At 34.5% G+C, this 27,342-nt stretch overlaps 1 long non-coding RNA gene across 17 annotated transcripts in view; it reads right to left on the bottom strand.

Moving 5' to 3' along the window:
- The window catches only part of LOC128928421 (uncharacterized), a 257,323-nt gene that overhangs the window by 101,942 nt on the left and 128,039 nt on the right, over positions 1 to 27,342 (bottom strand). For 5 of the 17 annotated variants that reach the window (XR_013524031.1, XR_013524030.1, XR_013524033.1 and 2 more), the window contains one exon: positions 19,348 to 19,461. The exons of 11 other annotated variants lie outside the window; for them this stretch is intronic. This is a non-coding gene — a long non-coding RNA (uncharacterized LOC128928421). Of the gene's footprint in view, positions 1 to 19,347; positions 19,464 to 27,342 lie in introns of those variants that run through there. One more of the 17 variants, XR_008473390.2, reaches the window with a different exon arrangement.

The following is a 27,342-nucleotide window of genomic DNA, read 5'->3' as shown; positions in this document are numbered from 1 at the left end:
AAGGCTAAAGTAGTAGTTTAAGCTCATAATATACACTATGAAAATCTTTGTTTAATAAATATTAATGATTCTCTCTAAGTCCTGTATTGTCTTTATTTTTCCAAAACTGGCAATTTTTGCCTGTATCGCCTTTTAAAACAATCTAGACCTCTTTATTATATAAACTGAATTTAAAATGTAACATTGATGGGACAAATAAAAAATTTTCTTGGTGCCTTCAAAGTTTTGACATTGAGTGGTGAAAGTGTGTTAATCTAAAAAGGCTTTGGCTTTTTATGTAAATTTTTTCATGTTTCTTTGAATAATTCAGAATCCACCCATGCCGATTTTTGTGAGCTATGATCAACCGGTAAATATAAAATGTTTATATTTTGAAGTTCTAAAATTTGCTGATTTAAAAAAGATAGCAATTTTGGATACAAGCTGCATTGCTACAAGTGGTTGCTATGATTTTGTCTTTGAATTTCTGAATCTAAATGTTGCCTGAACTGATTTTGTGCCATTATTTTTGAAAGAAAATGTGACACATTCTCATTTAGTCTCATTTCTTCAGTTTTGTAGTGTTGCTCTCGAATCCAATTTTCTCTATTGATGAATGACTTTAAGTCTTCTCTAAGTCTCTGAGCAGCATACATATGAGCAGATAATTACCCCCAGTTAGCATTTTATATGTGAATTCCATGAGTTTTGTTTTTTCCCAGCATCTACATCAAACTCAATTTGTTAACATCTGGGCCATATTTTTGTTGCCATGACCAGACCTTTTTGAATATGGCTGATAAAATTTTTGCATTGTCTCTATTGCATAAGTCACAACTATAATGAATCAGTTATAATTTGAGTTTGCATTTCTTTAAAGCAGGACAAAAAATTAGACACTCATAAAAAAAACCTCTATATGGAATTAGAGAATGTTGGTTTTTATAGTGCTCTAAGACCACATAATTTAAAAATGTTTTGTATAGCAAATTAACTTTTGCATGTCTTTACAAGGCATATAATAGTTGTTATGCCAACAACTCTCTTTTTCCACTCATATATTATCCTTTTTCATTATTAATCCAAATGATTAAATTAGTATGTATACAACTGTCATGACAGGCAGACTCAGTGCCTTCAATGATTCCAGTCTCCTAGGATTCATTATTTCTATAATTTCTTCCTCTTGAGTCTGAGCTATCTAGTGTCTTGCTTCTAATGAACAGAACATGACAAAGGAGATGGGAAGTCACTTATGTGTTAACATATGTAAAATAATGACTTCTGTCTTGCTTTCATGTGCTATTGCCTTCTTGGTTTATGTGCTTTGATGAAGCTAGCTGCCATGTTGGAGACACAAACATGGCAAATGAAATAAGAGTGGACTCCACCCAATAGCCAGCTGGAAACCAAGGTCCACATTTCAGTAACTCTCAAAGAAGCTGTCTGGATAAGTTCAACTAACAAAGGCAGAATAACCTGATACACCAGGGACTAATTCACTACCATGGTGCAATCAGAACCCTCAGTAATTGTTTCTTACAGAGTAAAAGGACAGCATTGAATTCTGGTAAGTTCATGAGGTAGAGGCATACTGAAGTTGTAGGCACTTTTCAAAATGAGCTCATTCATACAAAAGTAAGTATTGTCAAATGGAATTTCTATTTCTAAGGCGTTGAGGAATCGCCACACTGTCTTCCACAATGGTTGAACTAATTTACACTCCCACCAACAGTGTAAAAGTGTTCCTTTTTCTCCACATCCTCTCCAGCATCTGTTGTCTCCAGATTTTTTAATGATCGCCATTCTAACTGGCGTGAGATGGTATCTCAATGTGGTTTTGATTTGCATCTCTCTGATGACCAGTGACGATGAGCATTTTTTCATATGATTGTTGGCCTCATATATGTCTTCTTTCGTAAAGTATCTGTTCATATCCTTTGCCCACTTTTGAATGGGCTTGTTTGTTTTTTTCCTGTAAATCTGCTTGAGTTGTTTGTAAATTCTGGATATCAGCCCTTTGTCAGATGGGTAGACTGCGAAAATTTTTTCCCATTCTGTTGGTTGCCGATCCACTCTAGTGACTGTTTCTTTTGCCGTGCAGAAGCTGTGGAGTTTCATTAGGTCCCATTTGTCTATTTTGGCTTTTGTTGCCAATGCTCTTGGTGTTTTGTTCATGAAGTCCTTGCCTACTCCTATGTCCTGGATAGTTTTGCCTAGATTTCCTTCTAGGGTTTTTATGGTGCCAGGTCTTATGTTTAAGTCTTTAATCCATCTGGAGTTAATTTTAGTGTAAGGTGTCAGGAAGGGGTCCAGTTTCTGCTTTCTGCACATGGCTAGCCAGTTTTCCCAACACCATTTGTTAAACAGGGAATCCTTGCCCCATTGCTTGTTTTTGTCAGGTTTATCAAAGATTGTATAGTTGTATGTATGTTGTGTTGCCTCCGGTGCCTCTGTTTTGTTCCATTGGTCTATATCTCTGTTTTGGTACCAGTACCATGCTGTTTTGATTACTGTAGCCTTGTAGTATAGTTTGAAATCCGGTAGTGTGATGCCCCCTGCTGTGTTCTTTTTGCTTAGAATTGACTTGGCTATGCGGGCTCTCTTTTGGTTCCATATGAAGTTCATGGTGGTTTTTTCCAGTTCTGTGAAGAAAGTCAATGGTAGCTTGATGGGGATAGCGTTGATTCTGTAAATTACTTTGGGCAGTATAGCCATTTTCACGATATTAATTCTTCCTAACCATGAACATGGAATGTTTCTCCATCTGTTTGTGTCCTCTCTGATTTCGTTGAGCAGTGGTTTGTAGTTCTCCTTAGAAATAGAAATTCCATTTGACCCAGCAATCCCATTACTGGGTATATATCCAAAAGACTATAAATCGTTCTACTATAAGGACACATGTACACGAATGTTCATTGCAGCACTGTTTACAATAGCAAAGACCTGGAATCAACCCAAATGCCCATTGATAATAGACTGGATTGGAAAAATGCGGCACATATACACCATGGAATATTATGCAGCAATCAGAAATGATGAGTTCGTGTCGTTTGTAGGGACATGGATGAATCTGGAGAACATCATCCTCAGCAAACTGACACAAGAACAGAAAATGAAACACCGCATATTCTCACTCATAGGTGGGTGATGAAAAATGAGAACACATGGACACAGAAAGGGGAGTACTAAACACTGGGGTCTATTGGGGGGAAAAGGGGAGGGCCAGTGGGAGGGGGAGGTGGGGAGGGATAGCCTGGGGAGAAATGCCAAATATGGGTGAAGGGGAGAAGAAAAGCAAAGCACACTGCCATGTGTGTACCTACGCAACTGTCTTGCATGCTCTGCTCATGTACCCCAAAACCTATAATCCAATAAAAAATTAAAAAAATAAAAAAAAATAAAAAAAAAAGTAAGTATTGAACACCTACTAATTTACACAATCCTAGAAACTGGCTGTGCAATGGAGAACAAGAAAGACAAGGTCTCTGCTCGTATGAAGCTTACATTCTTGTTGGGTGTACCGTAAAAGTAGACAAACTAAAAAGAGTATCAGAATGTAAGTTCCATAAAAGCAGAGATTTCTCTCCTCTTACCATTACATTATTTTCAGCCCCTTCAACAATGCCTGAAACATTGTAGGTACTGAAAAAAATTATTTGTTAATAAATGTTAATAGTAGTTAATGAAATGAAGAAAACCAAGATAGTATAAAGAAATAGAATGACTAGAATTGTTACTTTTGATGGAAAAGTTAGAAGCCTGGCAGAGAAGCTGATGTTTGAGTTGAGCCCTGAATAATGAGATGGAGGCAGCCTCTTGAAGATTAAGGAAAAGAGAATTTTGAAGAAAGAAAGTGACAAGAGAAAAGACTGAAGATTTTTTTTACACTTAATAATTGTATTACTTTATCAATGTTAGAATATTTGTTTTTCAATTTAGTTCATGTTCAGCATAATGTTAGCAATGTGAATTTTAATTTTTCTACATATTTTAGAATGATTAGCTTCCTAAAAAATGTCTCCTCACTCTCATCTGAAAAGAAAATTGAGATTTGTAGTCAGATATGGATATGAAATGATATTCAAAAGTATTTTTAAGTGAAAAAACGAAGTTACTGAACATTTGTATAGCATGATTCCATCAGTTTAAGAAAGGAATATAATATTAGTATAATATAAATACTAATATATAAATTAAAAGCTACTTTTGAATAATATAGGAGAAACTATTACCCCTCAGAAATCAAAATGGGGGTGAATAACGCAGACTTTACTTATAAATTTACCTATTTTTTGTTCAAGTTTTTAATAAGCAAGCATTATTTTTATATTTTTAATGACCCTGCTGACCAATTTATTCTCTGTATTCTACTTTCAGACTAGCATCGCTTTAGTTAAGACTTTGATCCCCATAAGGATGAAAATATTACAAGAAATTTAATTTCTTGGCTCTCTTGATAATTTCTTAAAATTCAGTTTGAATGTACAGTTTCTTTTTTTTTTTTTTTTATTAAAGAAAGAAAGAGAAAGGGGGAGAGAGAACAGGAGTCTTGCTCTATTGCCCAGGCTGGAATGCAATCTAAAAGTAGGTATTAAAAACCTCTTTTATGCCAATAATTGTGCTTAACAGCTGAGACAGGAAGGGATAAGGGAAGAAAATAACAAACAGCCAACCAATATTTCATTTAAGTCTGTGAAATGCTATGCAAATGCTGAAGAGTGATTTACTTCCAATTATGTGGTCACTTTCAAAATAGGTGTAATGTGATACTGAGAAAAATGTATGATCTGTGGACCTGGGGTGAAGAATTCTCTAAATATTCACTGAGTCTGAGTTTTATGTCCCTGTTAATTTTCTATCTCATTGATCTGTCAAATATTAACAATATGGTGTCGAAGTCTCCCAATATTTTGTGCAGGAGTTCAAGTCTCTTTATAAGTCATTAAGAACTTATCTTATGTATCTGGGTGCTCCTATATTGGGTGCATATATATTTATGATCATTGACTCCTGTTGTTGCATTGATCCTTTTACCATTATGTAATGTCCTCCTTTGTTTCTTTTAGTCTTTGTTACTATTAAAGTCTATTTTGTCAGAGACAAAAGTTACAACTCCTGGTTTTTTTTCTCTCTCCATTTGATTGGTGAGTCTTCCTCCAATCCTTTGTTTTGAGTCTTTGTGTGTTCTTGCTTATGAGATGGATCTGTATACAGTGAACCGATGGGTTTTGACTTTTATTCAGTTTGCCTATCTGTGTCTTTGATTGGGGCATTTAATCTATTTAAATTTAGGATTAATATTGATATTTGTGAGTTTAATATTGTCATTTAATGCTAGCTGGCTATTTCGCCCATTAGTTGATATAGATTCTTCATATGGAGATACTCTTTACCTTTTGGTAAGTTTTTGGGATGACTGATACTGGTTGTTCCTTTCTGTGTATAGTGCTTCTTTCAGAAGCTCTTGTAAAGCAGGCCTGGTGGTGATGAAATCTCTGAGTGCTTGCTTGTTCATGAAAAATTTTATGTTTCCTTCATTTATGAAGCTTAGTTTGGCTGGATATGAGATTCCAGGTTGAAAATTCTTTTCTTTGAGAATATTGAATATTGACCCCCACTCTCTTCTAGTTTATAGAGTTTCTGCTGAGAGATCTACTGTGAGTCTGATAGGCTTCCCTTTATGGGTAACCTGAGCTTTCTCTCTAGCTGCCCTTAGAATTTTCTCTTTTATTTCAACCCTGGTGAATCTAATGATTATGTCTTGGGGTTGCTCTACTTGAGGAATATCTTTGTGGTGGTCTCTGTATTACCTGGAGCTGAGCACTGTCCTACCTTACTAGGTTAGGAAAGATTTCCTGAATAATATCCTGAAGAATATTTTCCATCTTGGATTCATTCTCTTCATGACATTCAGGTACACCTATCAAACATAAATTAGGTCTTTTCATATAGTCCTATATTTCTTGGAGACTTAGCTCATTCCTTTTTACTATTCTTTAATCTTGTCTTCTCATTTCATTTCATTAAGTTGGTCTTCGACCTCTGATATCCCTTCTTCTGCTTGATCAGTTTGACTGTTAAAACCTGTGCATACTTTGTGGCATTCTCATATTGTATTCCTCAGTTCCATTAATTCACTTATGTTCCTCTCTAAATTGTCTATTCTCATTAGGATTTCATCAAACCTTTTTTTCAAGATTCTTAGTTTCTTTACTTTGGGCTAGAACATGTTCTTTTAACTCAGAGAAGTTTCTTATTATCCACCTTCTGGAGCCTAATTCTGTTAAGGGAATGCACTCATTCTCTATCAGGCCTTGTTCCCCTGTTGATGAGGAACTGTGATCCCCTGTAGAGGGAGAGGCATTCTGATTTTGGGTATTCTCAGCCTTTTTATGCTGGTTTCTTTCCATCATTGTAAATTTATTCACCTGTCGTCTTTGTAATTACCAACTTTCAAATTAGGTCTCTGAGTGGACATCCAACTTATTAATTCCCAGTGCTGGAATCTGGAATCTGAGCAACCCACTGTGCCAGCTAAAACAGCAGCATTAAGCTTCATTGTACATTTCTGCCCAGGAATCTCTGTCTGGCTTCCCTCTTGAGTCCCTTTTTCAATCAGTTGAATTGGCAACTCTGCCTTCCTGGAGCTCCAAACGGGGACCAAAAGGGGATCCAGTTCCTTTTGCTCTGCACTGAGAACTGCCACGCCAAGACGCCAGCAAAACCACTGCATCAGCCACAAAAGCCACGTTGGTGACCTGTGGTGCTCCTCCGCTGGGAATCTCCTGGTCCATGAGCAACAAAAATTCATCTGAAAGTGTGGTGTCCTCTCTTTCTCTGCACTTTCACTGGGAGCTACAATCCTGAGGTGCTAGTAATCAGCCATCTTGGATCTATCCAAGATTGAAGATTTTATGTGCCCCCCTGTGGCTGGGGCAAAGTTCACATATAAGAAGAGCAAATCAACCTGTCCAACTATTAAACTAATGATGCTATAAACAATTATACTTTAGGAGGAGTCCTTTAACATAAGCAGAAAATATTTTATTCAAATACTTTTCTAAAATTACAAATGATCTTTCTTTGTGAGAGTGATAGGAAACATAGTTAATGCTCACTTATGAGCTTAAATACCTTCTAGTTAAGAAGGTCATTAGCATTATAATTTTGTAAACTGAACATTCATTAAAGTTACACCTTAATATGAGTGTAATTTTATTGTCATTAATTTATTTTCTGTCTAATGTAGTACTGCATTTCCACTCATCATTTCACTATACTTTTTCTAAGAATTATTTTCTTAACCTAAGAGGCAAACGAGAAGGTTAATATCATACTGGAGTTACTTTTTTTTGATAAGAAACTTCTCTAAGTCTCAGAATGATAGGCTTCCCTTTATGGGTAACCTGAGCTTTCTCTGTAGCTGCCCTTAGAATTTTCTCCTTTATTTCAACCCTGGTGAATCTAATGATTATGTGTCTTGGGGTTGCTCTACTTGAGCAAAAATGTTTTTATATATTGTCTTTTATGCAAATGTAACAAAAAATTCTATAGAACAAGGAAATTCAGGGTTTTTTGACTACTAAAAATATAATTTGGCAAGTTTTTCAGTAAACATACTAGGACTGAAAAAATTAAATATTTTAAATCTACCATCCTGTTCCAAGAGCTGCATTATACTTCATCCTGACTAGATCTGTAGTAATTCTATTTGATGGACTTCTTTTGAGGTTCTTCTTAGTTTTTAATTTATTTTAAACTGACACATTGTAATTGTACATGTTTAGGGGGTACAATTTGATGTTTTGATACATATCTATGTTCTATAGTGAGGGTAGTTAGTGTATTCATCACTCTATACATTTATTATTTCTCTGTAGTGACAATATTCAAAAGCCTTTAACTATTTTTTAATGCACAATATCTTGTCATTAACTGCAGGAACCCTACTATGTAATATAACACCAGAAATTATTTCTTCTATCTAATTACAATTTCGTAGTCACTGACCAACTCGTCCTCATATTCCCCTCTCTTTACCGGTCATTACTGTTCTACTCTCTGCTTCTAAAATATCAACTTAATCTTTTCAGATATTCCACATAAGAGTGAGATCATTTGGTATTTGTCTTTCTGTGGTCTGGTTTATTTCACTAAATGTGATAAACTCCAGGTTCATCCATGTTGTCACAAGTGACAGGATTCATTCTATTTCATGGCTAAATAGCATTTCATTGTGTATATATGCCATATTTTTTGGATCCATCCATCTGATGTAGTCCATATCTTGGCTATTATAAACAGTGCTGCAATAAACACAGGAGCACAGATACCTCTTTAACATACTTTTTACTTTTTATGTAAACTCAGTAGTGAGAATGATGGATTGTATTGTAGCTCTATTTTTAATTTTTTGAGGAATTTTCAGTTTTTCATAACAGATGTACTAGTTTACAATCCCACAGAAAGTGTGTAAGTGTTATTTCTCCACATCACTTCTTTACCAACATTTGTTTTCTTCCCTCTTTTTAGTATCTCATTGTGATTTTGATTTGTCCCTGATGGTTAGTGATGTTGGCCATTCATTAAGTCTTTTTTTGAGAAATGTCTATTAAGGTATTTTGTTCACTTTTAAATGGGTTTTTTTCTGTCTCTGAGTTTAAGTTTCTTACATATTGTAAAGATGTATAGTGTGCAAAGATTTTCTCCCATTTTGTCACTTGTCTCTTCACTGTTAGTTTCCTTTGCCTTGCCAAAGGTTTCTAGTTTGATGTAATCTCATTTGTTTATTTTAGCTTTTGTTGCCTGTGCTTTTGAAGCCTTATTTTATTTATTTTACTCTCTTTTTGTTATACTTTAAGTTCTGGGGTACATGTGCAGAAGGTGCAGGTTTGTTACATAGGTATACATGTGCCATGGTGGTTTGCTGCATCCATGTCCCCAGCTTATTTTAAAAAATGCTTGCCCAGGCCAATGTCATGACGTGTTTCCCCTATGTTTTCTCCTAGTAGTTCTGTAATTTGGGATTTTTCCTTTAAGCCATTAATCCATTTTCAGTTGATTGTTGTATATGGCAAGAGGGAGAGGTCTAGTTCCATTCTTTTGCAGGTAGATTGTGAATTTTCCCAGCATCATTTACTGAAGAGACTGTGTTTTCTCCCTGCGTCTTTTCAGCATCGGGGCCTAAAATTAGTTGGCTATAGGCGTGTGAATTTATTTCTGGATTCCCTATTTTGTCCCTTTGGTCTATATGTTTGTTTTTATGCTAGCACCATGCTGTTTTGGTCACTATTGCATTGTAGTACATGTTGAAGTCAGGTACTCCCAGTTGGTCTTTTTGTTCAGAATTGTTTTGGCTATTTGGGGCCTTTTGTGGTTCCATATGAAATTTAGGATTGCTTTTTCTATTTCTGAGAATAAGGTCATTGGTAGTTTGATAGAGATTGTATTAAACCTAGAGATCCCCTTGGGTGGTATGGCCATTTTAACAATATTAGTTTTTTTGATCCATGAACATGAGATATTTTCCCATTTATTTCTGTTTTCTTCAGTTTTCTTTATCAAAGTTTCATATTTTTCCATGTAGAAATCTTTCCTGTCCTTGGTTAAGTTTATTCCTAAGAATCCTTTTTTTAATGACACTATTGTAAGTGAAATTGTTTTTATCATTTATTCTTTAGTTAGTTCACTATGAGCGTTTATAAATGCAATTGATTCTTGTGTGTTGATTTTATATTCTACAACTTTATTGCATTTGTTTATTCAATTTTTGGTGGATCCTTTAGGGTTACACACACACACACACACACACACACACACACACATACATGTTCATTTCATGTGCACACAAGGACAATTTAACCTCTTCCTTTCCAACTTGGATGCCTTCTACTTCTTTTTCATGCCTAATTCCTCTAGGTAGGATTTCTACTTATCATATTCAATAGAAGTGGTGAAACTAGACATCTCTGTCTTGTTCCTGATCTTAAAAAAAAAAGCCATTTTAGTTTTTCTCTGTTCAGTATATTAACTGTGAGCTTGTCATATGTTGCCTTTGTGGTGCTGAGGTACATCACTTCTATACCTATTTTGAGAGTTTTTATCATAAAGGAATGTTGAACTTTGTCAAATGTTTTCTTCTGTGTCTATTGAAATAATCATACGGTTTTGTCTTTCTGTTAATGTGGTGTGTCACATTTATTGATTTCCATATGTAAAACCAACTGTGCATTCCTGGGATGAATCCCACTTGATCATAGTGAATGATCTTTTTAATGTGCTGTTGGGTCGAGTTTGGCAATATCTTGTTGAGGACTATTGCATCTAGGTTTATCAAGACTATTGGCTTGTAGTTTTCTTTCTTATTTTTTGGTGTTGGAAGCAAGACAATACTGTCTTCAAAAAATCAAGTTTGCAAGTACTCCATTCTCTTCAATTTTTAGGAATTGTTTTATGATAATTAGTATTGGTTCTTTAAATGTTTGGTAGAATTCAGAAGTCATTGGGTTCTGGGCTTTTCTTTGATGGAAGAGTTTTTACTACTGATTCGATTTCCTCACTTACTATTGGTCTATTTAGATTTTCTTCATAATTATCTTGGTAGGTTGTATGTGCTCCAGAATTTTACATTTCTTCTATGTTATCAAAATGGTTAACCTATAGATGTTCATAATAGGCTCTTATGATTGTATTTCTGTGATATCAGTTGTAATATCTCCTTTTTTATTTCTGACTTTGAGTCTTCTCCCTTTTCTTCTTAGTCTAGCTAAAAACAGGTTCACTTTGTTTATCTTTTCAAAAAGCCAGCTATGTTTCATTAATTTTTAAGATATTAATGATCTTAAAATAATTTTTAAGATATATATAATCTTTTTTTTGATGTGGTGCTTATTATTATAAGCTTCCCTCTCACAACTGCTTTTGCCTTGTCTCTTAGGTTTTGTTATTATATACTTCGATTTTCATTTGTCTCAATAAAATTTTTCTTTGATTTTTAATTTATCCACTGACCTATTGGTCGTTTAGGAGCATGTTTTCAATCTTCATGTATTTGTAAAGTTTTCAAAGTTTTTCATGTTGCTAATTTCTAGTTGTATACAACTATTGTCAGAAAAGATACTTGATAGTCTCTCTTCTTAAATTTGTTGAGAATTATTTTGTAGCCTAACATATGATCTATACTGGAAAATGTTTTATGTGCAATTGAGAAGAATGTGTATTTTGCAGCTGCTGGATAAAATGTTCCGTAAGTTTCTATTCATTCCATTTGGTATATGGTAAAGTTTAAGTCCAATATTTCTCTGTGGTTTTCTAGATGATCTGTCTATTAGCGAAAGTAGGATATTAAAGTTCCCTACTGTTATTTTATTGCAGTCCATCTCTCTTTTCAGGTCTGATAATATTTGCTTTATCTGCATTCCCCAGTGTTGAGTGCATATATATCTACAATTGTTATATCCTCTTATTAAATTGATCATTGTTATTATATAATCTTCTTTATCTCTTTTAACAGTTTTCCTATGTTTCAGTTTGTCAGGGTGTCAGGACCTATGGTGTATTAGCTTTGGTTCTGGGTGGCCTCAGTAGCATAGTTTTCATAGTGTCTTAGCCTGCAATCCTTATCAGCAATACCTGTGATTGCTTCAGTGACCTAGGCTATGGAAGCTTGAGATGGCATTGCCACAGTCTTGCTATGGGTGTGGGCACTTGGATGATTGTTGGGCCAAGCATGAACAGAGGCAAAGGTTGTCAGGCAGTCTTTTGAGCTCCCTTGGGAGGCAAGTGGCCTCTCTTGGGTCGGGTGTCAGGCCAGGCTCAGGTGCAAAAAGGCATGTACGTAGAGAGACATGTGCTATGCATGGGCATAGCTGGCTGGGCATTTGTGTAGCTGTCTCTCTCTAGGGAGGTGGGACTGCCACCAGACTGCATGTTGGGCTAGTTATACATGATTGCAGTATGGCAAGGCAGCTCTATGGCAGTGTGTCTTGGAAGTGGAGGTACTGCAAGACCAGCTGTCAGGCCAGGTATGGACACATGTAGGCTAGACCAGCCATTTGGCTGTGCAGCATGTGCACACACAGGTAAGGTAGGTGGCAAGCTGATCAGTGGCTTTGCTGCTGTGCTGGTCTATTTCCTGGGTTAGGGGCTGCTGCATGGGTTTGGACATTGGGATTTCAGTTGTTTGGTATGACATAGACTTCAGGCAACTGGGGTTATAGTGCTGCAGGCACTAATGTGAATGTGATAAAGTCATCATGTGTCTTAGGGATTGAGAGAATCTATTGCTACTAGTCCTCAGGATTAGATGGACTCTGCTAATAGATCCAGTTGCAGGATGTTACCAAGCCATGGCTACTTAGGTCTTGGAGGTGGAAACTTCTCAAGGTGAGCTCCTACTCTGAGACGGTGCAGCTGCATGAACTCCCAACTAATCAACAAGCTGTCTTGGAGCCTGTAAGGACTTGGGTAACTCTCTTGTAGCAGGGGTTGCTGGTGTTTGTGGCAGCAACAGGTACTACTGAGGATCTTCAGCTTAATTTTTCCCCTGTGAGAAGTACCCCCAACTCTGAGCCCATCCTAGTTGGGGAGACAGTGTTGCAGAGGCAGAGCACCTCACTTCCTTCTCTACAGTGCTATCCAGAGATTCATTGCTGCACAGGGAGTTGTTTATTCATTGTTTTGATCTCTTTCCTTGGCATGGTAGGGATTAGCACCAGGTAACTCTAGTCAACCATGTTGCTGACATCTCTTCAGATATTTCAAGAAATCCAGTTTTCTAATGCTTAATTCATCCTGTACATTCTGTGTAATTCTGTAAGTCATCTAATTTTATGAAGTTTTATATGCAATTAATATATAAATTATTTTCTATTATGTATTAAACTGTTACTAGGAAATGGTTCAGATTATTTCCAATAGAGTTTAAATTTCAAATATGTTATCTTAAATATAAAGTACACAGTACATTGAAATAAGACTTGGGAGATTCTGGAAGACATCTCAAAAATAGCAGATGACTTCTAGAGTGCTGATCACTGTGAGATGCTAAAAAGGTAATTATCAGCATTAGTAGTTGACACTTGTTATTGAATATTTCATGTAAATAAAAATAAATGTGAACTACTTATTTTCCTTTATCACAACAATTATCATTATTTTACTTAGAGCTAGAAAATGACAAGGCTAAAGCAACCTAGAGCAAATCCTCAACCTGTGTTATAACATTTTCAGATCTAAATCAAGGATAGAGAAATGGACATTGTAGGCAAGTGAAATGTAGTGTTGGTGTCTGGCTCTTAAGATTTTTCTAGCATTTTTTTCACATAATGTTTATCTCTCAGTATTAAAAACATAAGGGTAAATAATGTTCATTCACCCTGATAGCATCTCTGACCCTTCTCTTCAGAGTCACTATCAATAACTGCTTTTAAAAGTTTTCAGGAAATGTTTTACTTATGCTCATACACATAGTTCACTCAGCTATGTCATGATTCCACCATTTTCCTTTTACTTAATCGGTATCTTCTGGTGAGGTGTTAAGTGCCTAAAGTGACTCCAAGCCATTGAGTCCTCCAGTCATTTTAAAGCTGCCAAAACTATTTTCTTTTAATGCTCTAAGGCTTGTCCATAAAAATATGCTTTACCAAACAGCTTAGAGCTGAGTCTATATGTGGAACATGCCATAAAAGAGTTAGTGACTACAAATGCTACTACAACTACTACTATTTCTACAATTACTACTATTTATCGAGTCCAGATATTATGGTTAAGCCTTATGCTCATATAATTATTATCCATTCTGGGTTTTAGCAGTGATGACAAATGGGGGAAATATCTGTCAAAATTTCTCCCTCTTTTCTCACTAACAGCATACTCAACTTTTAAGCAGGAGTTATAAAATAGTATTAACTTTGGATTCCTCTCTTTCAGAAATGTATGCATTTATATGTTTACTATATCCCTTCCTGAGGGTTCAGGTTGTAGTTTGTAGGAATAATTTTAACACGGATTTGAGTGATATATATTGTACAATACATTTCACCATGCTCCTCCTCCAATTCCTAAAGACAGTGTCAAGATCAAGTTTGTGGGCTTCATATCTATTTCTTCAAAGTGAGGTTTTTTTGGTAGATCTTTAAGTTCTATTAAAATAAGCCATAAGGAATCCCTACCCCACCAATGCTATAGAAATAACTGAAATTGTCTAAATTATAGAGATAATATAGTTATTAACATTATAGTTTAATCATTCTATGAAATAAGAAATTTGGATTGAGTCTTTTTCCTTTTAATTAATATTAAAATTAATGCATGCCCAAATTCCTGGATCCATTCTCAGCATATCTTTATCCATCCATTACTATGATACTCTGTAAAGACAGCATTAACTATTGTATTAGGTCAACCTCACACTCACCACTGCCATATCACTAACTCTTGTATTTTCCAACATACTCTCTGAAATGTACACTCGCCTGGAAAATAATTACAGTGTATTCCATACTATTTGATGCAAAGTCATGCTGTATAACAATCTCTTCTAAGTTGCTTGAAAAAGAAGTCTGCACTAAAGGTAAATGTTAAAATCATAACTATAAAAATGATGAATTAATATACAAATAAATATTAACTATTAGACTAAAACATATTTTAGATAATTTAACCTGCACAATTAATATTTAATAATGTTATAAGATTTGCTGTTTTGTTACCTAATATCCCAGCTGGAAAGTGTGGAAACAGGAAAATTCAAAGTCCTACAGTCAATTATTTAGATATGATATGAATGTGAATATCATTCTTCCTTTAATCGAGGACTAAGAGAAATCTTAAGAAAGCAGGACATCCATTCTTCTATCCTGAAGTAGCTCTACAAATACTAAAGTAATTCAGTGTCCTGATTCTGAATATGACACTGCTGACCCATTATGAGTGAGTCAGATTATTGCAGTATTTTTCCATTTGCAGTGAGGTTTTTTTTTCTATTTTCACCTTTTTATCAGACAATGATTTACTAGATCAGATTGAAGGCCCTCAAATGCACTCAAATCAATTAACCCTCTCAACTGAGAATAAACATAAAATCATACCCCAAATCACATTAGAACAGTAACCTTGCAAAATACCCACATACATGGAGTCCAGGTTATAGTGATCACTTATTTCTGGTAGAAAACAACATTCTTAGTGGGACAGTGAATCATGCTCCACAATGAGGGATTCACAGTCAATAAATAACACTATTTATTTTCCAAGTTTAGAAACAATAAGAAATATACATATCAGAGATGAAAATGGCAAGCATGTTTAGTGGTAGCAAAGGGCTTACTAATGCTTCACCCTCCATTCACACTCCCAGTGCCTAGCATAATGTAAGGCAACCAAGGCTGGGTGTGGTGGCTCACATCCATAATCCCTGCATTTTGAGAGGCTGAGGCAGGAAGATCTCTTGCATCCAGGAGTTCAAGACCAGCTGAGCAACATAATGAGACCCCCATTAAAAAAAAAAAAAATTAGCCAGGCATGATGGCACATGCTGATAGTCCTAGCTACTTGGGAGGCTGAAGTGGGAGAATCATTGAGCTCCAGGGAACAAGGATGCAGTGAGCTGTGATCATGCCACTGCACTCAGCCTGGGTAACAAAGCAAGACCTTGTTTCAAAAAAAATAAAAAGGCATTTTGTCTCAAGGTAGAGTACTGACCATGTACATTCCCAGTAAGCAGATTAACACAAAGATAACTAGTAGTGGCCATATTTATAGTCATATCTACATTAATATCATATCCATCTGCCTATGGATTTCAGCATCTCAGTTCCTTCTGTTAACTCAGCCAAAAATTTACTTCTCCCTTTCTGATTCGCAGTAGGAGAAGGAGTTGCAAGAGGCTGGAAATATTTTCCTCATACATACCTGTCCCAGGGAACAAAAAAAAGGGACTTCCTCTTCTTTCCTTTAGAAATATGAGGAGTGGAGAATAGATGTTCCCGCCTTCAACACTAAACACAAAATACCATCTTCTTTCTATAGGTTCTGGGCTAAAATGACGGTTTTTTTTTTCCTTTATTATCTATGTTCATTTCAATCTCTCTTTCATAACTCAATCTCAGAAGGGTGATACACAAAAATCCCAGAAAACAACTGTCTCATGGCATAATTAGTAAGTAGTCTACCCTTTATTAATATAAATTTAAAATTCAGGTGGCTTAAAGGAGTAATTTTATCTAATAGAATAATTATAAAATCATATATTAAAGACATATCTATAAAACTGAAGGATTTATCCTTGTAAGATTAGTTTTAACTGATCTGAAAAATAATCTCCTTAAATCAAATGTGGCCTTTGCTACATATTTGCTCATAAAATTTTTCTGGTATATTATGGTTATTTTAAATTACAACATTGCATCAAAATTTTTAACACTGAGACTTACAAGTGTTGAAGTCTTACTATAGTTTTATATGTTTTCCCCAAAAGAAGTTTAAACCTCATACATTTTTATTTAAAAAACAGTTTAAATCTATTTCAAACTGAACTTGAGTATTTTTAAACTGAGTCTAAATAACTTGATTTTACTACTAATACTGGGAGAAAGAGAAGTATGGAAAAAAATATTTGACTCTTTGCTGTTCCCTTTTTGTCATAAAATTATTTATCATATCATCCAATTGACTCGCTGTCTCTACATAGACAATCCAAGACTGACAGAAATACTCTACTTGTACAGTAAATGAATTACTTGTTCAGACATGATTCCTCTGCTATCACAATTTCTGAAATACAAAAACAGGATAAGCTCTATTAAATAACTATTAAATATACTAGTTCTATATTCCTTTATAGATATCTAATTTTATCTGACACTAATGAAGAATTGGGAAAATCAAAGTATTTCATGGTTCCTTAATCATTTGCAAATGTAATAGATTTATTTCTAAAAGTATCTTATATAATTTAAAGATTTCTGTCAAACACTTGGAACTATAAATTATTTGACTCCGTTTTTTGAAAATATTTTCCACATATACTAAAAGGCCAAACTAGTTTTTATTGTCAAGCCAATGAGAGAATTCAGATTCAACATTTTTAAATAAAAATTAAAACTTCTTTCTTATGATAATGTCTGTATTTTCCATTTCTTCTGGAGTCAGTTTTTTAAATAATATATTCCAATAGATGATACTTTATGAATATTTATGCCACATTTTAACTGTATGAGTTTTGAAATACTAATTTTGAATTATAACCATTGGCATTATAGAATGATCCTTTTCCTTGTTTCTTTGCCTGTATTTACAGGAAAGGGACAAACTGTAACTTTATTATGTCTGCTGGCAAATGCATCCTTCCCTGGGAAACTTTTGTTATATTGAGCTGAAATTTTCAGGGATGTGAAACACAAATTCTGCAGGGGTGTCACTAGAACAGTGATCTGATAAAGTCCTCACATATGTGGGTTCTAAGTTACAGAATTCACTTACTTGGTGTAGATTCCTATGTCTACCCTTTGGTACCTGGACAAATGTATTTTACCTATTAAAGGGACAGCACCATATATGGCTGTTATTTCAAAATATATGCCTCAGCTGGATCATTCTCTATACCTTTCAGGGGTCATTCCAATGTTTTATCAGTTCTGAAACTCCTAAGTAATGTGAAAATGGTCATAAGCTTTTTGTCAGACTTTTATTGCAAAGTGGGTCACTTGATCTGAAGCAGTGTCATGTGTGGACTCAAAACTTTAAAATAATGCCTTCTGAATGTCTGAGCCCTCAGATAGTGTTGCTGGTTGAAGTGCTGAAGGCAAAGAAACTAAACTTATGCCAGAAAACATGTCAATCACAAAGAAGACAAATATCTGCTTCCTCTAACGTAGGCAAGGTCTCAATATCACAGAAGGCTGACTGCTGTCCTCAACCCACTACTGGTCTCTAGTGCTGACAGGTCCAACATTCAGCTACAGAAATAGGCTAAATTAACCTTGTGATAGGAGACTCATGCTTTAGAGCCTAGGAAACACTTCCAACCTTAATCATAATCATTCCATTCAAGGTCCTATAACACAGACATTGGTATATGCAAGGACAAAGACTGGACAAAACATCATATACAGCAGATTGTTCAGTATCACCTCTATTTTGAATGTCTATCATGAGCATTGTTGTGGATACAAAAATCTTCAGTCTGAGCCCATTCCCATAAGCCATCCTTTGATAAACTGTCTCTCCCAAATACCCCAATTTTTTTTATTCTAGGCTTCTGACTAGACAAGCATTTGTCATAGCCAAAGATTTTACATATATTTTTTATCTCATGCCAATTCTCTCTCTAAACCAAACCAAGTGTATTGCTTACAGATATGCCCCTATCTTAGCTAACTTATCCGTAAACCAGGGCCAGGTATTTTCCACCTGTATCCTCTGGTTTTTAAGAGCCTATCACAAAGCCACAGGACACTGGACCTCTATAGAAGTCATCATTTTAGCAGCTCCCTAAATATTAATATGATACATCTCACTTCCTGGAGCACATATATTTTAACACAACATTCAAAGTACTTTTCACTTCCTGATCCCTAAATACTATTAGTATGATGTTATCAAATACAGTGAATGAAAATAATGTTCTGTGGAATGTCTAAATCAGTACAATGCAATAGAAATACAATGGGAATATATAAATAATTTAAAATTTTCCAGCAGTCACATTTTAAAAAGCAGAAACATGAAAGAAATTTAATAAATTTTATTATTTAACCCAACATATTCCAAAATATTATGTCAAAAATATAACCAATATAAAATATTAATTAGCTATTTTTATATTATTCTTAGTACTAGCACTTCAAAATCTGGTATCTATTTTATACAAACAACATCTGAATTTTCCCTAGCCACATTTCAAGTGAACATGTGAACTTCCATTTTTGGCCAAAGTAGAGTAACAAGGACCAGAATTACCCTCCTGCTAACTGCCAGACAAAACACATGAAATAATGGTTTTCAGGACACTGACTATTAGGGAACAAAGGGCAGTAATCTCTTGGAAATGAGAAACAAATAAATTTAGCCCTAATATTGCCCCAGCTTACTGCCTTGAAAGCTTCCAAGATATGCGCAAGGAAGGGAAACCCAAGCAGAGTTCAGCAGACTCGTTGATTTCAAGAGAAGCCCTAGGTAACTGAGGCAGTCACAGTTCTCAGGAAAGAGTACCAAAGAGGAGAATGCTGTATGGAGTGAGAACCATGGGGATCTTCAAAGGGTACCTGTGGTTTGACTATTCAGCTGAGGACTGATCAACACATGTGTGTAAGAAAACTAGATGATCAAATAATCACGAGAAGACTAGAAAAAATACACACTCACCCAGATCCAGGAATAGTGTTTACTCTCACCAGCCACTTTGAGAAACGTCAAGACTCAATAAGCGTGAGGAGAATACACAAAAGTGTCTTGCTTCAGTAGTAGTAATAATTTGATCTAGAATAAACATTGTTGTGGTTAAGCCTAAAAAGTCTAAAAAGCAAGACCCCAAAGTATCAAACTATTTCCAAGTAAGCTGGCTGCACTCCAGAACAAAACAAGTTTATAGGACTTAGAAACTATCTGACTAACAAATGGATAAAATTTCTAGTTTCTGGCCTCCAACAAAAATTATGAGGCTTACAAATAAGCAATATGCCTAATAATGAGGAGAAACATCAATCCACTGACAAGAACCCAAAACAGAAAAATTGAGCAAATTAAAAATTAATGACTTCTCTTAAACACATCAACAAACAAGGTCACAAAGCAAACCACCACCTTGAAATCTGGACAGACAGGTTCATCCAAAGACATAATATTATAAAACCCACTAAGGCATATTATAGAATGTATCTCAGAATGTAATGAAATAGAGGTCAAAATTAAAATTATGAGGATCTAATATAATTAAGTCATCTGTTTGTATAATTTATAAATATGAGAAGGTTAATGTGTTATTTCTAATTCATTTCTAAACAAAGTAATGTACTATTTAAGTATATTAAATTATCTAGAAGGTGAGGAGTATGATAAAAATATATCGTATCTCTTTAGTAGGTGTGCATGTTTATATGGAACTCTGTTATTTGCCTTTGGAGATTCCTTCAATAAAACTGGAGAATAAAAATAAAAAATAACTCTATTAGTTTTTTTCATATGTTATGAACAATGAACAAATAGTGCTTTTAACAAAAGACAAATATATGAATAAAAATGAAGCAGTCTGGCAGTTAGCATAAATTTTAAGTTTTATTAATAAAAATAGAAAATATTAAATGTTTTCTGAGGTAAATGAAGACGATTGATATATTTGTTTTGACATTTTATTATACAACCAATAAAATACATCTTGGTCACCTTATAGCACACACTGATTTCACAAGATATTACACAAAATTTTTTCATGTATTATGTCGAATGGGCTGTCAAAAATTTCAGTATTGCAAAATCATTCTAATTATATTTCAACAAGGCAGCATCACTAGTCCATGACAATTTTTAGGATTTAATATTAAGAAAAGGCAAGTATTCATTATATATTTAATTATACGTAAAGGGTTATTTTTAGAATTCTTATCAATATTCAATTTGCTTTGCTCCAAAGCTAGACTTTTTTTTTTTAAATAGTCAAGGGATCAAAGAGACAAAATTGCTGATTGATACCTTCTATTCCTTCTATCACCCCACTCTACCCCATATCCGAATTCAGACATAACCTAATGTGCCAGTACCTTATGTGCCATGTTCTACACTTCACGGAAATATATATCAGAAGAAAAGATAGGTTTTTAAAAGTATTTCCATAGTTTAATGTTTAATAGATTTTAAGGCCTTGGAGCAGTGTCAATTATCAGGACATAGGATACATGAAGAATATGTGTATCTGCTGCAAAATGAGAGAAAATTCCTATAAACCCAACAGCTTTTCAGATAATTTTAAGATCAATTTTAAGAACAAATACATATAGAAATTTAAGATCTGGGAAATTAGAAAGCTTATGCCTATAGCCAATTAAGACAAGTTGAGAGATACATACATTTAAAAATATTTATCTTTGAAATTCTTTACAGTGAAGAATAATGAGAATAATTCACTTGAGAATTGTCTTAAATTATGGAAAATCAGATGTTAAGATAAAGGAGAAAACATTTTCCATTTTTTTTGGTTTGTTTTATTTTGTTTTGTTTATGATTATACTTTAAGTTCTGGGGTGCATGTGCAGAGTGTGCAGGTTGGTTATATAGTTATACACATGTCATGGTGGTTTGATGCATCCATTATCCTGTCATCTACATTAGGTACTTCTCCAAATGCTATCCCTCCCCTAGCCTCCCACCCCATGACAGGTCCTGGTGTGTGATGTTCCTCTCCCTGTATCCATGTGATCTCATTGTTCAACTCCCACTTAGGATGAGAACATATAGTGTTTGGTTTTCTGTTCTTGTGTTAGATTGTTAAGAATGATGTTTTCCAGCTTCATCTATGTCCCTGCAAAGGACATGAACTCAGCCATTTTTATGGCTGCATAATATTCCATGTTGTATGTGTGTCACATTTTCTTTATCGAGTCTATCACTGATGGGCATTTGGGTTGGTTCCACATCTTTGCTATTGTAAACAGTGCTGCACTAAACATACATGTGCATGTGTCTTAGTAATAGAATGATTTATACTCCTCTGGGTATATATGCATTAACGGGATTGCTAGGTCAAATGGTATTTCTGGTTCTACATCCTTGAGGAATTGCCACACTGTCTTCCACAATGACTGAACTAATTTACACTCCCACCAACAGTGTAAAAGCATTCTTATTTCTCCACATCTTCTGCAGCATCTGTTGAAGGGCTTTTTGTGTCTCTATCTCCTTCAGTTCTGCTCTGATATTAGTTATTTCTTATCTTCTACTAACTTTTGAATTTGTTTGTTCCTGCTCCTCTAGTTCTTTTAATTGTAACATTAGAGTGTTGATTTTAGATCTTTCCTCCTTTCTCTTGTGGGTATTTAGTGCTATAAAGTTCCCTCTACATATTGTTTTAAATGTGTCCCAGAGATTCTGGCACTTTGTGTCTTCATTCCTATTGGTTTCAAAGAACATTTTTATTTCTGCCTTCATTTCATTAATTATCCAGTAGTCATTTAGGAGCAGGTTGTTCAGTTTCCATGTGGTTGTGCAGTTTTGAGTGAGTTTAACATTTTCTAAGTTCAAAAGTTCAAACATTGGTTCCTATTAATGTATGCAAATTTAAATGAAAAATAATTAGAATAAGTACTCAGTGTTGCTGCTATACATTGTAAAGGTGATCACTGTTTTCTCAGCTTTGTTAATGATATGTAAAAAGGTAAATGAAAATGCAATATTGCACTAAATATATCTGAGGGTATTTTAACTACAAAGAGATATGAGTTTAGTACCAACCTTGACAGCATTAAAAAATATTTATAGCTAGTTTTAGACCCATTTTAAGATGAACATTTTAGAGCCAATTCAATTTATTTTCACTACACTTCTTTTCAAAAAGGGCATATTTAGAATGAGAAAATGAAATATCAGCTTTTCTTCTCCTGATTGATTCTCTGATAGTCTTGCTTAGTTGAATAGCTATTTTCCAGGAATATAAAATAACACAATTTGCTTCCAGAAACACGTTCTCAACCTCTTGACCCCAGATGATTCTCTGAAATGGCATCTTGTGATACTGCAGAATAAACTGCTTTTATTTGTGTTTTCTTCCCACAATATCTATTGGGTTGTCAGAGTTGAGTTGCCTGTGTTTCTACCACGTTATTACTTAAGAGTACTAAAATGATACAATACACCTTCCTGGGTCTCATAGAGATAGCTTGCTTGCTTGCTTGCTTGCTTGCTTGCTTGCTTGCTTGTTTTTAATAGTAAATTCTCTAGAAAATAACATATGCTGTCAACCATAATCCAAGCTAAATATAAGACATTTTAGGATTCTCCTCCATCCTTCTGCTGGTTCAATAAAGACCAGGAAGAATGTATTACTTCATTTAGAACAAATACTTAACTGATCATCTGACAAAGAGGATATTGTTCCAGACCACTGTGATTTCATGGGCCTATGAGGACCTATGTATTTCAGAAGTTAAAGTCACATCTCTTCTGATCTAAAGTACCTATATATGATTTGGAACTATCACACCCACTTCAGGAATTAAAGCCAGAACTTTCCACTCTGCCCTTCTTCCAGCCTCTATCCTATATTCTAATATCAACTACTCCCCACTGCAACAACTCCCTCTATAATAGTACCTAGACATATATTCAATAAATATTACTTGCATATGTTCTGCATCCTAAACTTTTCCTGGATAATAGAGAGACCTGTAACTGAAACAAGGATCTCTTTCCTTTGAAGTTTATATTCTATGATAAAGAGTATAGGGAGATGAATAATGATATGGTGAAAAGTTAAACTACATAGTGAATTAGAAATTAATGTGTATTATGGAAAGAAGAAAAACCAGAGGATAATGGAGATTCAGGGTATAGATGATTTTAAATATAGTAGTCGGGGTAGACCTCGTTCAAAGAGACATTTAGATCAATCTTAAAGAAGGTAAGGCAATTATTCCTACAGAAATCTGGGGAAAGAACATGCCAACTAGAGGTAACAACCAGTACAGTGGTCCTAAGGCAGGCCTAAAACTAACATGCTCCAAGGAGACAAAGAAGGTCTCTAAGCCTGGAGCAAAATAAACAAGAAGAAAAACAAGAATATTAGGAGAAGTGAATCTAATCCTGTAGTGACTTAATGGCCCTTATTAGAAATGTGGCTTTTATTCTGAAGCAATGAGACTGAATAAAGAAGACTGACATGATCCATATTAAATTTTTAAGTTATTACCTTGAAAATAGAATGCAGACACAGGGATTACTAACAAGAAGCTATTGCAGTAATCAAGGGAATAATTAATGGTGCATCAGACCAGTGTTATTTTGAACCTACAAAAGACTATTTTACTAGAAGGGATAAGTAATGGTCATAAAATTAAGATATTTTGATGTAAGGGTCAACAGAATTTCCTGATGAAATAGTTGTGGGGTGAGAAAGACAGAAAAGTGGAAAGGAAGACTTCAAAGTTTTTGACCTAATAAGTCACTGATTTTATTCATCAGTCATCATTACCAGTTTATAAAAAGGTGGGAGAAGGAAGGAAAATAAATCTTTTAAAAATGAAATATTAAGTTATATATTTTTATTGCTGGGTTCTTGATGGTTTCAATGAAAAGGAAAAAGTTAAATTTAAATACTAGTTCTTTCACTTATTATTTTTTAATGTTAATTAGCTTTATTTAACCATTTCACAATTTATACATAGTTCAGAAAATCACACCATAGAAATCTATACAGTTAAAATTTTTCAATTAAAATAAAACATAAAGTCTGTTACAAATGTAAAATAGTTTTGTTACACAGCTTATTGTTGTTTAAATCATATTAGCTGTGGTTCCCAATTGTCTTGCCCTTTTATCAAGTTTAGTGCTAAATGGTAAATACAGAATTAGTTAACATTTATTGAGGAACTTCTATGTGCCTAGCACTGACCTAAACATTTTATAACTAATCCTTTCAATGCTCATGTGCAGTGCTTTGTATTATTATCCCATCTGGTCTGAGCTAGCTGATCCCTGAGCGGTTAAGAAATCTTCCTAAGGTTGCAAAGCTACCAAGAGGCAAGGCTTCAATAAATACTTGTTAAAATAAATGAATGATATAAGACTATTGTTTTAAAGTATGGAGCAATTTGCTCTCTATAAAATGCACAGATTTTAAGTGTTCAGTTCAATGAGATTGGACAGTTATATATACTCATGTAGCTAGTACCCCAGTCAGAATAAAGAACGTTTCTAAAAAGTTCCCTCATGCTTCTTTCCAGTCAATATTGCCTCATTCCAAAGATACCACATTCTGATTTCTGTCACCATAGATTAATTTTTCTTATGGCTAGAGTTTATATAAATGGAATCACACAATATACACTTTTCTATTTCTGGCTTCATTCCCTAAGTATGGGTTTTGGTTTTGACGTTCAACCATGTTGTGTGATTCAGCAGTTCTATTTTAATTGCTGAATATTTGTTATTATGGGATGTGCCATGATTTATTTATCTGTTCACTGTCAAAAGCCATTTACTTGTTTCAAAGTTTGGGTTAAGATGAATAAGACTGCAATGTATATTCCAGTACAAGTCCATATTGGTGTGTGTTTGTGTATATGTGTACATGTATTTTTCATTTTCCTTGGATTAACTCCTTGGAGCCAAAGTGCTGAGTCTTAAGTAGCCATATGTTTAACACTATAAGAAATTGCTAAACCATTTCCAAAGTAGTTGTTTTACACTTCCACCCATTATACATGAGTCTTGATTAATCCTCATATTCCCCAACATTTAGTATTATCAGTCACTTTGATTTTGCCATCGTACTGGCTGAGACATGATATCATATCTCAAGATCTTAACTTGGATTTTCCTGATTGCTATTGATGTTGACCATTTTTTTTACAAGCTTGGTCATTTGCATTCATATGTCTTTTTTATTAGGTTTTAGGTTCAGGGGTACATGTGCAGGCTTGTTACATAGGTAAGCTGCACATCATGGAGGTTTTGTGTACAGATTATTTCATCACCCCAAAGATAATCATAGTGTAAGATGTATTTTTTTTCTCCCTCTTCCATCCCTCCACCATCAAGTAGGTCCTGGTGTTTGTTATTCCTCTCTTTGTATCTATGTGTTCTCATGATTTAGCACCAACTTAGGAGTGAGAACCATGTGGTATTTAGATTTCCATTTCTGCATTAGTTTGCTTAGAATAACAACCTCCAGCTCCATCCATGTTGCTGCAAAAGATGTCATCTTGTTCTTTTTCATGACTATGTAGTACACCATAAAGTATATATACCACATTGACTTTATCCAGCCTACCATTGATGAGCATTTAGGTTGATTCATGTATTTGCTATTATGAATAGTACTATAATCAACATATGTATGCATGTGTCTTTATGGTACAGTAATTTATATTCTTTTGAGTACATATCCAATGATGGGATTGCTGGGTCAAATGGTAGTTCTGTTTCAAGTTCTTTGAGGAATTGTTACACTGCTTTCTACAATGGCTGAACTAATCCACAGTCCCACCAGGAGTATATAAGCATTCTCTTTTTTCCACAACCTCCTCACCATCTGCTATTTTTTTACTTTTTAATAATAGCCATTCTGATTGGTATGAGATGGTTTCTCATTGTGCTTTTCATTTGTATTTCTATGATTAGTGGTATTGAGCATTTTTTCATATGCTTCTTGGCCTTAAGTATGTTTTTGTTTTTGTTTTTGCTTTTTTTTTTGAGAAGTGTCTGTTTATATGCTTTGCCTACTTTTTAATGGAGTTGTTTTATCCTTGGCTATTTAAGTTCTTTATAGATTATGGCTATTAGACCTTTTTCAGATGCATAGTTTGCAAATATTTTCTCCCATTCTTGAGAGTAACTGTTTATTCTGTTAATAGTTTCTTTTGTAATACAGAACCTCTTTAATTATGTCCCATTTGTCAATTTTTGCAACTGTCACAACTGCTTTTCGAATCTTCATCATAAAATCGTTGCCTATGATATGTCCAGAATGGTATTGCCTAAGTTAGCTCCCAGGGTTTTTCTACTTTAGGTTTTACATTTAAGTCTTCAATACAAATTGAGTTGATTTTTGGATATGGTGTAAGGAAGGGGTCCTGTTTCAATTTTCTGCATATGGCTAGCCAGTTATCCCAGAACCATTTATTGATAGGGAGTCCTTTTGCCACTGCTTGTTTTTATCGGCTTTGTTGATGATCACATGGTTATTTGCAACCAGTAAGGTGTGCAGACTTACTCTTTTGCTCTCTATTCTGTTTCTTTAGTTTATATGTCTGTTTGTATACCAGTACCATGCTGTTTTGGTTACTGTATCCATGTAGTATTGTTTAAAGTTGGGTAATGTGATGCCTTCAGCATTGTTGTTTTGGTTTAGAATTGCCTTGGCTATTTAAGCTCTCTTTTGGTGCCATATGAATTTTAAAATTCTGTTTTCTAATTCTATGAAGAATGTAACTGGTAGTTTCATAGAAATAGCATTGAACCTATAAATTGTTTTGAGAAGTATGACCATTTTAATGACATTGATTCTTCTAATCCAGGAGAATGAAATGTTTTCCCCATATCTGACTTCCCTGAGCAGTGTTTTGTAACTTTGATTGCAGAGATCTTTCGCCTCCTGGTTAGCTGTATTCCTAGGTACTTTATTCTTTTTTGTGGCAATCATGATTGGGACTG

Source organism: Callithrix jacchus, chromosome 11 (assembly GCF_049354715.1).
Source record: "Callithrix jacchus isolate 240 chromosome 11, calJac240_pri, whole genome shotgun sequence".
In the NCBI taxonomy this organism is placed as follows: Eukaryota; Metazoa; Chordata; class Mammalia; order Primates; family Cebidae; genus Callithrix; species Callithrix jacchus.
Note: the sequence above shows the minus strand (reverse complement) of the source record. Positions and strands in the feature narration are given on the sequence as shown.